This window comes from Triticum aestivum, chromosome 5A (assembly GCF_018294505.1).
Source record: "Triticum aestivum cultivar Chinese Spring chromosome 5A, IWGSC CS RefSeq v2.1, whole genome shotgun sequence".
NCBI lineage: Eukaryota > Viridiplantae > Streptophyta > Magnoliopsida > Poales > Poaceae > Triticum > Triticum aestivum.
In genome coordinates this window covers 421,587,480-421,603,345 of record NC_057806.1, presented here as the reverse complement: position 1 = coordinate 421,603,345, position 15,866 = coordinate 421,587,480, and positions in this window count along the sequence as shown.

Here is a 15,866-nt window from a genome sequence, read left to right as displayed (position 1 = left end):
TTCTTTGTATCTCAGCGGGGAATTGAAGCCAACCCCGACAAGATTAAGGCCATCGAGCAGATTGAAGCACCGAAGCGCGTCAAGGATGTGCGAAGGCTTGCCGGTTGCGTGGCTGCTCTCAGCAGGTTTATCTCTAAGTCTGCTGAGCGCGCCCTGCCATTTTTCAAAATATTGAAAAAGGCAGGTCCAATGAAATGGACTCCGGAAGCGGAGGCTGCGCTACAGGACTTGAAGAGGTACCTGTCTTCCACTCCAATACATGTCGCACCTAAGCCACAAGAGAAGTTGCTGCTGTACCTAGCGGCAACCAATCAAGTGGTTAGTGCTGCGTTAGTAGCGGAGAGGGAGGCGGATGATGAGCCGGCAATCGCAGCAAGTGAATCCAACGACAAGCAGGGGGCTTCTCCAACAAGTTCTGGTCCGGCAAGCTCTGGTCCCGACGAAGAAGAATCTGCGCAGATGTGCAAGGACGTGCAGAAGAAGGTGGTGCAGTGCCCAGTTTACTTTGTCAGCTCCCTTCTCCAGGGGGCTAGGTCGAGATACTCTGGTGTGCAAAAACTGCTTTTCTGCCTTCTCATGGCCTCGAGAAAGCTGCGCCATTACTTCCAGGCACACGAGATCACAGTCGTCACTCGCTTTCCACTGAAAAGGATACTGCAGAATCCAGATGCAACAGGCAGGATTGTCGAGTGGGCCTTGGAACTGTCAAGCTTTGGCCTCAAGTTTGAGAGCACTACAACTATCCAAAGCAGGGCATTGGCAGAGTTCATAGCAGAGTGGACGCCAACTCCAGATGAAGAAATTCCGGAGACGAGCATCCCCGTCATGGAGACAAGCAAAGAGTGGCTGATGTACTTTGATGGTGCCTTCTCGCTGCAAGGCGCCGGTGCTGGCGTGCTGCTTATCGCACCCACCGGAGAGCACCTCAAATACATAGTCCAGATGCACTTTCCCAAAGAGCAAGCAACCAACAATACTGCAGAGTATGAAGGATTGCTTGCCGGTCTTAGAATAGCAGCCGACCTTGGGATCAAGAAGGTCATAATCAGGGGTGACTCGCAGCTTGTCGTCCGCCAAGTGAACAAGAACTACCAGAGCCCGTTGATGGAAGCATATGTTGATGAAGTGAGGAATCTAGAAGAGCGCTTTGACGGCCTGCAAATGGAGCATATCCCAAGAGCTCAGAATGACATTGCTGATGGCCTGTCGAAATGCGCTGCACTAAAGTTGCCTTTGGAACCAGGGATCTTTGTGCTCAAGCTGACTCAGCCTTCCGTGGCACCATCAACTGGACAGAATAAAAAGAGGCAGTTGGTTTCAGGTGACTACTTTCCGGCAGAGCACCCCGAAGCCGCCGCCAAGAAAGTCCCCAAGATCAACGCCAATGATGCTGAGGGGCAGTCTGCTCCGGCAAACCTTGTGGTTTGTTCCGTCGAAGCAAACGCTCCCGACAAGTTTTGCTCCGGCAAGCTTGCCGGGGAACATCACGCTCCGGCAGAATCACAGGTTCTTGCCGTAGAAGCGGATGTTCCCGCAGCAACAGGTATGCCTTTAGTCCTTGTTGTCGAGCCGCAAGCTCCAGCATGGGCGCAGCCGATTGTCCGTTTCCTCCAGACAGGAGAGCTTCCTGAAGAGCAAGAAGAAGCTGAAAAAGTAGCCCGGCAGTCAAGTATGTACAAGTTTGTCGACAGCACACTGTACAGAATAAGACTCAACAGAGTGAAATTGAAGTGCATTCGCCGGGAAGATGGGCAAGAGCTGTTGGCAGAGATACATGGAGGCATATGTGGTCACCACATTGGCGCAACAGCACTTGTCGGCAAAGCATTCCGACAAGGCTTCTTCTGGCCGACAGCCCTCCAGGATGCAACTGCACAAGTAACCAAGTGTGAAGCGTGCCAGTTCCATTCCAAACAGATACACCAGCCAGCTCAAGCTCTCAAGATGATCCCTTTATCCTGGCCATTTTCGGTCTGGGGGCTCGACATCCTCGGCCCCTTCCCCCGAGCTATCGGGGGCTTTGAGTTCTTGTACGTTGCAATCGACAAGTTCACAAAGTGGCCCGAAGTGGAACCAGTGAGGAAGGTGACAGCACAGTCAGCAATCAAGTTCTTCAGGTCGATTGTTTGCCATTTCGGGATCCCAAACAGGATCATCACCGACAACGGCACGCAATTTACGAGCCGCACCTTCATGCAGTACGTCCAAGATCTTGGCACCAAGATCTGCTTCGCTTCTGTTGCTCATCCAAGAAGCAACGGTCAAGCAGAGAGGGCAAATGCTGAAGTGCTGCGAGGCCTCAAGACCAGAACTTCCGACAAACTGCACAAGCACGGAAGAAACTAGATCGAGGAGCTACCGGTGGTTCTTTGGTCGATCAGAACGACGCCAAATCGAGCCACTGGCCAGACACCCTTCGCTCTAGTCTATGGAGCGGAGGCAGTTCTCCCCACGGAACTCGTATACAGATCACCTCGAGTACTCGCTTATGATGAGCTCGAGCAAGAGCAGCTGCACCAAGATGACGCGCTGCTCCTTGAGGAAGACCTCTCCAGGCTGCTGTGCGAGCCGCTCGCTACCAGCAAGCTCTGCACCGCTACCATAGCCGCAGAGTCAATGCCAGGAGTCTCGAGGAAGGTGACCTTTTTCTTCGGCGCGTTCAGTCGGCCAAGAATTCCAACAAGTTGACGCCGAAGTGGGAAGGCCCTTATCGGGTGAAACGAGTCACTAGGCCCGGCGCTGTCCGCCTTGAGACCGAAGATGGCATTCCGGTGAGCAACTCCTGGAACATCGAGCATCTTCGTAAGTTTTACCCATAAGGCGCGGTTGTCGGACCCTGTCCGGCAACCACCTTTCTGTACAAGTCTTGTCGCTGTTGCATGTAATCCTTTGTACAGAGCCGGGCGCAGACCCCGTGCACTAGTAAAGTTCATGTGCCTCGCACATCTTGTCAGTTTACTTATGCTATGATCCTTTTTCACATATATTATCTGACACTTTGTGCAGCACCAGACCCCGGTAAGAGATAACGAGCCCAAGGCTCCATATCATTGCTTTATTTCTCTGTCTCTTTCTCAAAAGAAGGAAGGTTCCCTCGCCCACAAGGTTTACCGGGGGGGAGGAGAGGATAATGGTGTGGACCAGGCCGTTCAAAAAAAGGAGTTTCTCCTTGCCGGGAAGCAGACGACAGAAAAGCTAAGTTGCTAAAGCTTGAGCAATCAGTTTTTGAGTTATTTTCCTTGAACGACCGTGCTTTGTATGGAAAACCTGTGCGCGGAGGAACCAATTCACAGCTAGCTGCGCCCTTGCTCTGTTTCGAGTCCGCTCAACGACTTAAGTGAGCTGCTAGCGCCCTTACTTTGCTTCGAGTCCGCTCAGCAACTTAAGTGAGCCGCTAGCGCCCTTACTTTGTTTCGAGTCCACTCAACAACTTAAGTGAGCTGCAACTAGTTACGACAAGGTTGCTTGTCGGTAGCGGCCTCGCCAGCAGGCTGCTGAAGTTCCGCACTCGGCGCTCGCGGCAAGAATGCCTACACCGACAAGTTTCGCTAAAAAGCGTAGGGCAGGACCATACAAAGCCAAGAGTCGAGTAAAGGAAGTAACACAGCTATTTGTTGCCTAAGATAGAGTTATATTACAAGAATAACTTGTCGTGCCTCTAATAAAGTATTCCCATGACATGACTGGCAGCGACAAGAAAAGAAGAAAACGAACGGCCTAATCTACGCGACCGCCGTCAACCCTTTTGACCTCGTTCACCCTGTCGACGATGGGTGCTACGAGGGCCTTAAGTGCGTCAAGATCAGCGTCCGCCGGCAGCTTCCTGAGGATGTTGGTGAGGTTGAGGCCCGGATTGCGGAAGGCCACCTTCACCAGCACCTTCTCCAGAACTCCGGCGCAAATCGAGCGTGACTCATCGGCCAACTGCTTTGGGATCCGTTCCCGGAGTTGCTGAAGCGCCGCCGCCACGCCCTTGAAGAACAGAGTGAGCTTGGCGCTGGGCTGGAGGTTCTCATCGGATGGATACCCGAAGCCATCCACCCCCAATTGCACCAGCTCCTCTTCGATAACTGCAGCAATGTCCACGAGGCCCTCCGTCCAGAGCTCCACAGTATCTCTGAGAAGATTCTAGGTTTCGGCGGCCCTCGCTAGCAGTGCCTCGTTGGCCTCGATGTCCTTCTTCAAGTCTGCCTCCCGTTTCCTGGCACTGTCCAATGTCTCCGTCAAGGTGGCCAGCTTCAGCGTCAGATCGGCGTTGGAATCCTTGGCGGCGCTCAATTCCTTGCCCCTCTCGGCGAGTCGGCCCTGCAGTTCACCATGGGTAAGGGCGTCCTTCTCGCGCTCTAGCTTGAGGGCGGCAAGCTCTTCGCCACCAACCTTCAGATCAGTTTCTAGCTGCGCCACCTTTGCCTCCAATTCTTTCTTGGCGGCCTCGGCAGTCGCAGCCGCATCCTTTGTCTCTTGGAGCGTCCCGCCAAGTGCCCGTTCGCGCGCGGCGAGCTCCTCTTCGTGGCTGTCGAGGTTCACTTTCCGCTGAGTCAGCTCGCCTTCTCGCGCGTACAGCTTCTCGCCGGTGAGCTGCTGCTGTTCTTCATCTTCGGCCTTCTCAAGAAGGAAGGCCTTCCGTTCCTCGACAAGCTGCTCCCGCTCCTTCGCCAAGGCCCGGAGAGTTTCTTGACGAAGACCCCGGAGCTCCTCCGCATGCTTCTCTATGTCCATGCTCGCCCTCGCGGCAAGCGCTTCCCGAGACTCCAGCTTGACTTGGCGGGCGCGGTAGAGCGCCAGCAGCCTCCGCAGCAGCCGCTCCTCCTCGGGCTCTTCACTGCTGCTTCCCGGCGCGTCGACAATCGACAACCCGGCGGAGGCAAGCACCTCTCCATCCAGAATTTCTCCTTCCACCGGCGCCCTAGAGCTCGACGCCCAGGGGAGCTTGATGAAGATACCCTCGCAAGCCTTCAGATAGGCGCCGGGCTGGGGCTCCTCGGAGCCTGGCGCTGCGGCAGCAGCGGAGGGATCGGTGGTTGGTGCAGCGCCTGACGCTCCTGCGGCCTCAGGGCCGTCAGTGCGATCGCCAGATCCCCCGCCAGCTTCCTCGGCGGCAGCCTTGGCGGCCTCTTCGCCGGCGGGCACGTTAGCGCCGGCTCCTTCTTCGATGGCCGCGGCATCATCAGTATTGCCGCGTGCGTCTTCTTCACCGACCGCCTCGGTCTCCATCGGATCCGTGGAGGGTGGGTCTGACGATCAAAGAAGAAGGAGAAATCAAACAAGTGTTCGAGAAGAGAAATCTAGCAGAAGACTACAAGGAAAGTTTCGGGCAAGGAGGGCTACCTGTGCTAGGATCTGTCGTCGTGGCCTCCACCACCGGCGGATCGTTAGCGCTGTCCCTTGCCGGAAACTCCTCCCTTGCCGGAGGCTCCTCCCTTACCGGAGGATGATCCCTTGCCGGGGAGTCCGCCCTTGGCGGCGTAGTCGAAGCAGACGACGAGTCGGAGGAGATCACTACGCCCTCCTGGTCAAGATGTTCTGCTCCTGCACAAGCAAAACAGAGATCGGATGTCAACAAAGGAAAAGAGCAACCACGTGCATCCAGAAGCAGAAAGTAAACCGTATGCTTACGCTGGGGGCTGCGCTGGGGGCTGCCCTGCGAAGTGATGGCCGGGTCCGGCAAGGTAGTCTCGGGCGTGCCTCCTGTCGTCGCAGTGGGCTCGTCCTCGATGACCACCACCTGTGCCTTGGCCCTCCTCGCCGCCCTCTGGGCCAGAGTCCTGAAAAGGAGAGCCCAGGGTGGATCAGATCCGATGCGAGACAAGATCAGCGAGTTGAAGAACTACAAGAACAAGCAAGGGAATCTTACTCTTCTTCATCTTCCTCATCGGAGTTGAGCGCGGAGAGGTCGAAGTTCGGCCCACTCCCGGCGTGGCGAGGTGAAGGAGTGGGATCCCTTGGCCGCTTGGCGGGGACCGCGGCGCCAGCCCGAGGCGACCCCGCCCCAGTTGCCACTGCGACAGGAGGCGCCCCCGCGACGACCGCACTTGCCGCAGTGGAGCGCGTCGTGCGGCGCTGCGGCTGTTGACCAGCTTGCTGCCCTGCTGCATCCCCGATCCTACTGAGGCGCCTTCTTGGCTGCACTGGGGGCTGCGTTCCGGGTCCAGCTCCCGGCAAGCTCCCCGGAGGTGGCGGGCCGCCCGTACTCTCGGCGGGCTCGTTCGACTCGGCGTCGGGCGCGGCGAGCTCTTCTTCCTCTTCGGGCTGCTCCCGTTCGGCAATGCTCATTGCCAACGCCGCGTCCACTTCCTCCACGGTGAACCCGAATTCACCCGCGGCCGCGGCTGCCGCCGCCTCTTCTGCCCTGGTGGCGATGCGCTCCATCTCTTGCTCAGTGGTGTCGCGGGTGAGGAGCTTCTTCTCGTCAGCATTGACCGCCACCTCCACGAGGCTGTCAAAGAACTGCTGCACGACGTTGCCGGCGGGCTCTTGCCAAGTTGGAGCGATCCCGTGCGAGTCACACAACGGCATCATTGTGCAGATACGGTCGCGCGAGGAGTTGTTGCACAGAGGAATGACACCTGCCGGCAACCTGAACCACTCGGGATGCTGTGGGTCATGCTTGAATATCTCCTTAAGCATCCCGTCCAACTCTAGGACGGTGAAATTGAAGTTAAGGCCTGGACGCAACCTCATTATATCCGTCGGGCCTCCAAATTCCCAGGCAGGTCTCCCCCTCGCCTGTAGAGGGGCGATGCGCCGGCGGAGGAAATATGCGCCGACGGCTCCTACAGTCAACCCGGCAAGCCTGAGACGCAAGATCCGAGTGGTGGCGATCGTCAGCTTGTCGTCATCCGCGGACAGAGCGCTCCAGTCATTACCGCGCACTGCTGAGGCTTGGCGCAGGGCAGTGAACGGCTGCGGGCTCTCTTCTACAACCCAGCACCAATCTGCTCTCCACTCGTCCCACTTGCTGCGGAGTTCCCCCTCCAGATAGGTCTCCTTCTTGCCGGCCCGCGAGATCCAGGCAATCCCGCCGGCAAGAGGTTCCCCTCTCTCGACACGAGGCATAAAGAAATGGTAGAAGAGATCTATGTTGGGGTGGACTCCGACAAAGTTTTCGCATAGATGGGCGAAAACTTCCATGGTCAGAACAGCATTGGGGGCGAAATCAAGGAGGTGGAGTCTGTAGGTGTTCATGATATCACAGAAGAAGTCAGAGAATGGTGGACAGAGACCGCAGTAGAAGAACACGGCGAAGAAAGGATATCCGTTAGCTGGAGCTGCTCGTGAGGCGACGGCAGAGAGTACCTTTGTGCGCGGATGTGCCCGCGTCTCCGTCGACCAGAAGAGATAGTACCACTCCCTCAGCTCCTCCGCAGAGAGCTCGGGGGGGAAGGTGGCCCGCTCCTTCCGCAACGCCTCAAGCCGCTGCACTTCGGTCGACTTCACAGCTTTCGCGGTTGCGGCCTTCGTGGCCTTCCCCTTCCCAGGCTTCGGAGGCATGGCGGAGGCGGTGGGGGAGATCGACGGCGCTGGTGGTGGCGGCGGCAACGGGAGCGGAGCGCTGCTCTCTTTCGACTTTGGAAGCGGAGGGGGGCGGAGGAGGCTTCTGAGATTGCAACGGCGAATGGCAAAGATGGAGGAAGTGCCCTTGTTTCCCCTGCTTATAAAGAGGGACGGGGCGGACGTTTCGGCCTCCCAAGTGAACAAACTCCCACGATCTCTCCCACGACGCCGCGTTTGACGCGTGCCGTTCTGGGCGTGCGCGGTGGGAGCAGAGTTAGATTCGGCGTGACCTAGGCCGCGCGTGCCCGTGCACTGTTTTGGGCCTGGCCCAACAGCGCTCGGCACCGTGTATGGCCCAGGCCCGGGGGCTCCTGTCGGTGTACTAGAGTAGGGGTACCCTATTACCCCGAACTCGTGCACGGGCAGTTGCAGCGCCCCGCGGCAAGCCTTGCCGGGTGACCGCCAGGACCCTCCGTGGTTCCCTTGAAGACCATTCAAGAACAAAGTATTCAAGTCGAGGCCCCGGTAAGAGGAGCTTGCCGGGAAGGACAACCGAGACCCCGGCAAGAGGAGCTTGCCGGGAAGGCCAACCAAGGCCCCGGCAAGAGGAGCTTGCCGGGAAGAGACAAGACCCCGGCAAGAGGAGCTTGCCGGGAAGGGCACTCAACACATACCAAGAAAGCTTGCTGCGACGCGCCCTGCGTCCCGGCAAGATCCGGCGAGCGACAAGCTTCCGGATGCGACAAGACGACGGCCGCGGCAAGGAGCTTGCCGCGGGTAACACCCACTGCGTGCCCGCGCTCCAGCTCACCTGCTAACGTGTCGCTCTGGGACTCTCCCAGAGCGCACGTGGCGGGAGGCCGTGCAGCTAGGGGTACGTGGTGGCAAGCGGAGATGAAGAGAAGCCCATCGTGGCAAATGGAGGCACTCCTAACGGTCACCTTTTGCACTGTTTAGGAGACTCAGACAGGCATTTAATGCCCTTGTCCCCTGCCGTCAGAGTTAGGTAGGGTGCACTGTATCCACAGTAGCGGTAGCTATACCTACCACATCCTTTTCCATTTTTACCCTTCTTGTCTATGTTGCCCCCTGTCGGTGACCCCTTGAGTATAAAAGGAGGCCCAAGCGCAACGTAGAAAGGGTTTCGCAGGTCGGGGAGTTCAGAGACTCGGCTAGCTCGGCTCGTTCAACCCCAGAGACACTCTTACGCTCAGTCTGGCAGCGTCCATCGCTCCTGAGCAAGAATCCAATATACACAAACAAGAAGCAGTAGGGTTTTACGCATCCATGCGGCCCGAAGCTGGGTAAAAATCCCCCCGTGTGCACTGCCTCGATCCGCTCTTTGTGTGCTCTCCGCCCCCCACCGAACCAAAAATGGGCCCTGTCCCCATAGGTGTTGGCGGGAATCAGCATAGCCCGCCGGCACCCGTGCACAAGTTCGGGATACTAGGGTACCCCTACTCTAGTACAACGACAGGAGCCCCCGGGCCTGGTCCATACACGGTGCCGAGCGTTGTTGGGCCAGGCCCAAAACAGGGCACGGGCACACGCGGCCTAGGTTACGTCGTATCTCTCTCCGTATCCACCGCGCCCTCCCCGAACGGCACGCGTTGAATGCAGCGTCATGGGAGAGATCATGGGTGGTTTCTTTATTCGGAAATGCGGAACGTCCGCCCCCTCCCTCTTTATTAGCAGGGGAAACAGGGGTAGCTCGTCCATTCGCCCGTTGCTGCTCCAATCTCAAAAATCTCCGCCGCTCCCTCGTCTTCCCAAAGCCGAAAGAGAGCAGCGCTCCGCCCCCCATCGCCACCAGCACCACCAACGCCGTCGACCTCCTCCACCACTTCCGCCATGGCTCCAAAAGCCGACAAGGGGAAGGTCGTGAAGTCGACCGAGGCGCAGCGGCTTGCGGCGCTGCAAAAGGAGCGGCCAGTCTCCCCCCCCCCCCCCAAGCTTGCCGCAAGGGAGCTGAGGGAGAACTACTACCTCTTCTGGTCGACGGAGACATGAGCGCATCCGCGCACGAAGGTACTTCCCACCGCCGCTTGGAAGAAGGCCCCAAACGGATACCCTTTCTTCGCCTTGTTCTTCTACTGCGGGCTCTGCCCGCCTTTCTCTGAATTCTTCTGCGATATCATGAACACCTAATTCCATCTCCTCGACTTCACCCCCAATGTTGTTCTGACCATGGCAGTTTTCGCACATCTCTGCGAAAACTTTGTCGGAGTCCATCCAAATGTAGCCCTCTTTCGCCACTTCTTTATACCCCGAGTAGAGAGAGGAGAGCCTTTATCCGGCGGAATCGCCTGGATCTCAAGGGCCGGCAAGAAGGAAACTTATCTGGAGGGAGAATTCCGCGGCAAGTGGGAGGAGTGGAGAGCAGATTGGTGCTGGATTGATGAGGAGAACCCGCAGCCATTCACCACCCGGCGCCAAACCCCAGTAGCACGCGGCAGCGATTGGAGTGACGTGGCCCCGGAAGACGACAGGCTGAAGATTGCTGTCACCCGGATCCTACGCCTCAGGCTTGCCGGGCTCACTATAGGCGCTGTTGGCACGGATTTTCTTCACCGCCGCATCGCCCCCCTGCAGGAACGGGGGAGACCCACTTGGGAGTTCAAGAATGCGGCAGATATCATGAGGCTGCGGCCGGGCCTCAACTTCAACTTCACAGTTCTGGAGCTCAACGCGATGCTCCAGGAGCTGTTCAAGTACGACCCTCAACACCCCGAAGTTTTCAGGTTGCCGGGGGGGTCGTTCCGCTGTGCAACAACTCCGCGCTCGACCGCATCCGTGCAATGATGCCGTTGTGCGACTCGCATGGAATTGTCCCAACTTGGCAAGAGCCTGCAGACGATGTCGTGCAGCAATTCTTTGATGACTTGGTAGAAGTTCCGATCCGCTCCGACGAGAAAGATAGCCTCACCCGCGACACCACCGATGCGGAGATGGCACTCATCGCCACTAGGCTAGAAGAGGCAGCGGCAACCGCAGCCGCGGGCGAATTTGGATTCACCGTGGAGGAGGCAGAGGCAGCAGAGGCGGCAAGCCGTGCCAAGCGAGGGGAGCCTGCCGGCGAGAAAGAGCTTGCCGGGCATAACATCGAGTCGAGCGTGCCCGCCAAGGATACGAGCGGCTCGCTGGAGATCAACTCGTCTTCCTCCTCATCTTCAGACAGCTCGCCGCAAGCAGAGCCTCCATCCGCACCAAGAAGGCGTCTCCGCAAGGTCGGTGACGTAGCGGAGCGGCAGGCAAGGCAACAGTTGCCGCTCTGCGTGACACGCTCCACCGCGGCAAGCACTGTTACCGCAGGAGCGCCTCACGCTGCGACGGCAACTGGAGCGGGGCCCTCCCGAACCACCGCTTCTACTCCTGCCGCTTCTCACGCCGCGGCGACAGCCGGAGCGGGGTCGTCTCAGACCGCCGCCACTGCTCCCGCCAAGCGGCCAAGTGAAGCTACTCCTCCGCCTCCTCGCGCCGGACGTGAGCCAGACTTCGACTTCTCCGTGTTCAGCTCCGGCGAGGAAGAAGAAGAAGAGTAAGACTCCCTTGGTGTACTTGTAGTTCTTCAATCCTTGCTGTTTGTCTTGTATCTCATTTGCTTGACTCTGAACTTGTTCCTTTTTAGGACTCTGGCCCAGAGAGCAGCAAAGAGAGCCAAAGTCCCGGTGATTGTCATCGAGGACGAACCTACTGCGATAGCAGGGGGTGCGCCCGAGACAACCTTGCCGGACCCGGCAACTTTTCTCCAGAGTAGCCCCCAGCGTAAGTATATGGTTTGCTTTCCACTGTGAGATGCGCATGGATACTCTGTCTTTGCTGATATCTTACTGCTGGTTTGTGTAGGAGCAGAGCAGCCCCACCAAGAGCCAAGGGAGAATCCCCCGACAAGGGAGAGCTCTCTGGCAAGGGAGGGCTTTCCGGTAAGGGAGAAGTCTCCGGTAAGGGAGGGTTCTCCGGCAAGAGACAGCACCAGCGGCCCCCCGACGGTGGAGACCACGACTGTAGAACCCGGCACAGGTAATCCTTTCGCTTCAAAACTTTCCTTGGGTTCTTCTTCTTTTGATCTTCTTGGGTTTTTGCTTGACTCTTCTCCCTTTCCCGGCTGTCAGACCCATCTGCTACGGAGCCGATGGAGACCGAGGTTGCCGCCGAAGAAGCGGCCGGTGCTGACGATCCCGCCGGCACAGAGGCCGCCAAGGCTGCCGCCACGGCAACTGGCGAGGTGTCTGGCGATTGCACTGACGGCCCTGAGGCCGCAGGAGCGCCAGGCGCTACACCGACCGCCGACCCGTCCGCCACTGCCGCAGCGCCAGGCTCCGAAGAGCCCCAGCCAGGCGTCTATTTGAAGGCCGGCGACGACGTCTTCATCAACCTTCCCTGGGCATCAAGCCCCAGGGCGCCGGTCGAGGGAGAGATCTTCGACGAGGAGGTGCTTGCCTCCGTTGGGCTGACGCTAGTTGATGCGCCGAGCAGCAGCAGCAACGAGCCCGAGGAGGAGCGGCTGCTGCGGAAGTTGTTGTCGCTCTACCGCGCGCGGCAAGCCCAGCTGGAATCCCGCGAGGCACTTGTCACGAAGGCGGGAGCAGGCATTGAGAAGCGCTCAGAAGAGCTTGGGGGTTTCCACCAGGAAGCCCTCCGGTCCCTGGCGGAGGAGCGGGAGCAGCTCGCCGAAGCGCAGAAGGCCTTCCTCCTCGAGAAGGCTGAAGTCGAAGAGCAACAGCGACTTGCCGCTGTGAAGCTATCCGCGGAGGAGGGCGAGCTGGCGCAGTGGAAGATCAATCTTGACGCCCACGAGGAGGAGCTTGCCGTGCGCGAGGAAAAACTCGGCGGAGCCCTTAAGCAAGCAGAGGATGCTGCCGCAGTTGCCGAGGCCGCCAAGAAGGAGCTGGAGATGAAGGTGGTGCAGCTGGAGGCCGATCTTGCCGAGAAGGGCAAAGAGCTCAGCGCCGCCAAAGACTCCAACGCGGATCCTGAGTTGAAGCTGACCACTTTGACCAAGACGCTGGACGGCGCCAAGGAGCAGGAGGCGGCCTTGAAAGAAGAGATCAAGGCCGACAAGGTGCTGTTGGAGAGTGTTGCCGCCACCCAGAATGCTTTCAGGGAAAATGTGGAGCACTAGACGGAGAGCCTCGTGAGCGCTGCCACAGATATTGACAGGGAGTTGGCGCAACTGGGGATGGAGGATCTCGGGTATCCCTCCGACGAGAACCTCCAACCCAGCGCCAAGCTCGTCTTGTTTTTCAAGGGCGTGGCGACGGCCCTCCAGCGACTCCGGGAGAAGATCCCAAAGCAGCTGGCCGACGAGTCGCGCAAGATCTGCATGGGAGCTCTTCAGTAAGTGTTGGTGAAGGTGTCCTTCCGCAATCCGGGCCTCAACCTCACCAACGTCCTCAAGACCTTGCCGCCAGATGCCGATCTGGAGGCGCTCAAGGCCCTTGTCGCACCCATTGTTGACAAGGTGAGCGGGATCAAGAGGATCGAGGGCGATCGCGTAGATTAGGCCGCCAATTTCTTCTTTTCTTGTCGCTATTTGTCATGCTATGAAAACAATCTGTTAGAGCCGCGACAAGATATCTTTGTAATATAACTCTATTCTGGGTAATGATTGCAATGTTATTCCCTTTACTTGATTCCTCCCTTTGTATGTTTTTGCCCTATGCTTGTAGGGAACTTGCCGGTGCAGGTACCTGAGCCGCGAGCGCTGAGTGCGGGACGTCAGCAGCCTGCTGGCGGTGCCGCTACCGACAAGAAACCTTGTCGCAACTAGTTGCAGCTCACTTAAGTTGTTGAGCGGACTCGAAACAAAGTAAGGGCGCAACTAGCTACGAGTTGGTTCCTCCGCGCACAGGTTTTCCATACAAAGTGCGGTCGTTCAAGGGAGATAACTTAAAATTTAAAAAATCTGATTGCTCAAACTTTGGCAACTTAGCTTTTCTGTTGTTTGCTTCTCGGTAAGGCGAAATTTTCTTGAACGACGCCTGGTCCATACCATTATCTTCTCCTTTCCTCCCCGGCAAACTTGTGGGCGAGGGAACCTTCCTTTCCTTGAGAAAAAAGAAAGAAGAGAAAATAAAGATACGGAGCCTTACGGCTCGTTATTGCTTACCGTGGAGTAGGTGCTGCACAAAGTGTTAGATCATATATGCCAAAAAATAGAGAGCATGAAATTGACAAAATTTGCGGAGCACATGAGCTTTACTTATGCACGGGGTCTGCGCCCGGCTTTGTACAAAGGATTACATGCAACAGCGGCAAGACTTGTACAAAAGGTGGTTGCCGAAACAGGTTCCGGCAACCGCGCCTTACGGGTAAAACTTACGTAGATGCTCAATGTTCCAGGAGTTGCTCACCGGAATGCCATCTTCGGTCTCAAGGCGGACAGCGCCATGCCTAGTGACTCGTTTCACCCGATAAGGGCCTTCCCACTTTGGCATCAACTTGTTGGAATTCTTGGCGGACTGAACACGCCGAAGAACAAGGTCGCCTTCCTCGAGACTTCTGGCGTTAACTTTGCGCCGCTACCATAGTCTAGAATAATTTGTTAGTTCAAAATCTAGTCTAAAATTATGTGTACTATCTTATAGAGCTAGTTCAACTCTAGTGTAAAATAATTTGAACTAGCTTGTAGAGCTAGTTCAACTCTAGTGTAAAATTATTTGAACTAGCTTGCAGAGCTAGTTCAACTCTAGTGTGAATTTTTTTGTACCAGGTTATTAAGAGCTAGTTCAACACTAGTGTAAAATTATTTGAACTAGCTTGTAGAGCTACTTCAACACTAGTGTAAAATTATTTGAACTAGCCTGTAGAGCTAGTTCAACTCTAGTGTAAAATTATTTGAACTATCTTGTAAAGCTAGTTCAACTCTAGTGTAGAATTACATGAACTAGCTTGTAGAGCTAGTTCAAATCTAGTGTGAAATTATGTGTACTATGTTATAGAGCAAGTTCAACTCTAGTGTAAAATTATTTGAACTAGCTTGTAGACCTAGTTCAACTCTAGTGTAAAATTATTTCTACTAGGTTATAGAGCTAGTTCAACTCTAGTATAAAACTATTTGAACTAGACTGTAGAGCTAGTTCAACTCTAGTGTAAAATCATTTGTACTAGGTTATAGAGCTAGTTCTACTCTAGTGTAAAATTATTTGTACCAGGTTATAGAGCTAGTTCTACTCTAGTGCAAAATTATTTGAACTAGCTTGTAGAGCTTGTTTAACTCTACAAACTTGTATAGCTAGTTCAACTCTAGTGCAAAATTATTTGAACTAGCTTGTAGAGCTACTTCAACTCTAGTGTAAAATTATTTGAACTAGGTTATAGATCTAGTTCAACTTTAGTGTAAAATTATTTGAACTAGCTTGTAGAGCTAGTTCAACTCTAGTGTAAAATTATTTGAACTGGCTTGTAGAGCTAGTTCAACTCTAGTGTAAAATTATTTGTACTAGGTTATAGAGCTAGTTCTACTCTAGTGTAAAATTATTTGAACTAGCTTGTATAGCTAGTTCAAATCTAGTGTAAAATTATTTGAACTAGCTTGTAGAGCTAGTTCAACTCTAGTGTAAAATTATTTGTTCTATGTCATACAGCTAGTTCAACTCTAGTGTAAATTTATTTATACTAGGTTATAGAGCTAGTTCAACTCTAGTGTAAAATTATTTGAACTAGCTTGTAGAGCTATTTCAAATCTATGATGAAATTATGTGTACTATGTTATAGAGCTAGTTTAACTCTAGTGTAAAATTATTTGAACTAGCTTGTAGAGTTAGTTCCACTCTAGTGTAAAATTATTTATACTAGGTCATAGAGCTAGTTCAACTCTAGTGTAAAACTATTTGAACTAGACTGTGGAGCTAGTTCAACTCTAGTGTAAAATCATTTGTACTAGGTTATAGAGCTAGTTCAACTCTAGTGTAAATTTATTTGTACTAGGTTATAGAGCATGTTCTACTCTAGTGAAGAACTAGCTTGTAGGGCTTGTTCAAATGTACAAGCTTGTATAGCTAGTTCAACTCTGGTGTAAAATTATTTGAACTAGCTTGTAGAGCTAGTTCAATTCTAATGTAAAATTATGTGAACTAGGTTATAGATCTTGTTCAACTTTAGTTTAAAATTATTTGAACTAGCTCGTAGAGCTAGTTCAACTCTAGTGTAAAATTATTTGAACTAGCTTATTGAGCTATTTCAACTCTACTGTAAAATTATTTGTACTAGGTTATAGAGCTAGTTTAACTCTAGTCTAAAATTATTTGTACTAGGTTATAGAGCTAGTTCTACTCTAGTACAAAAATATTTAAACTACCTTGTAGAGCTAGTTCAACTCTAGTGTAAAATTATTTGAACTAGCTTGTAGAGCTAGTTCGAATCTAGTCTGA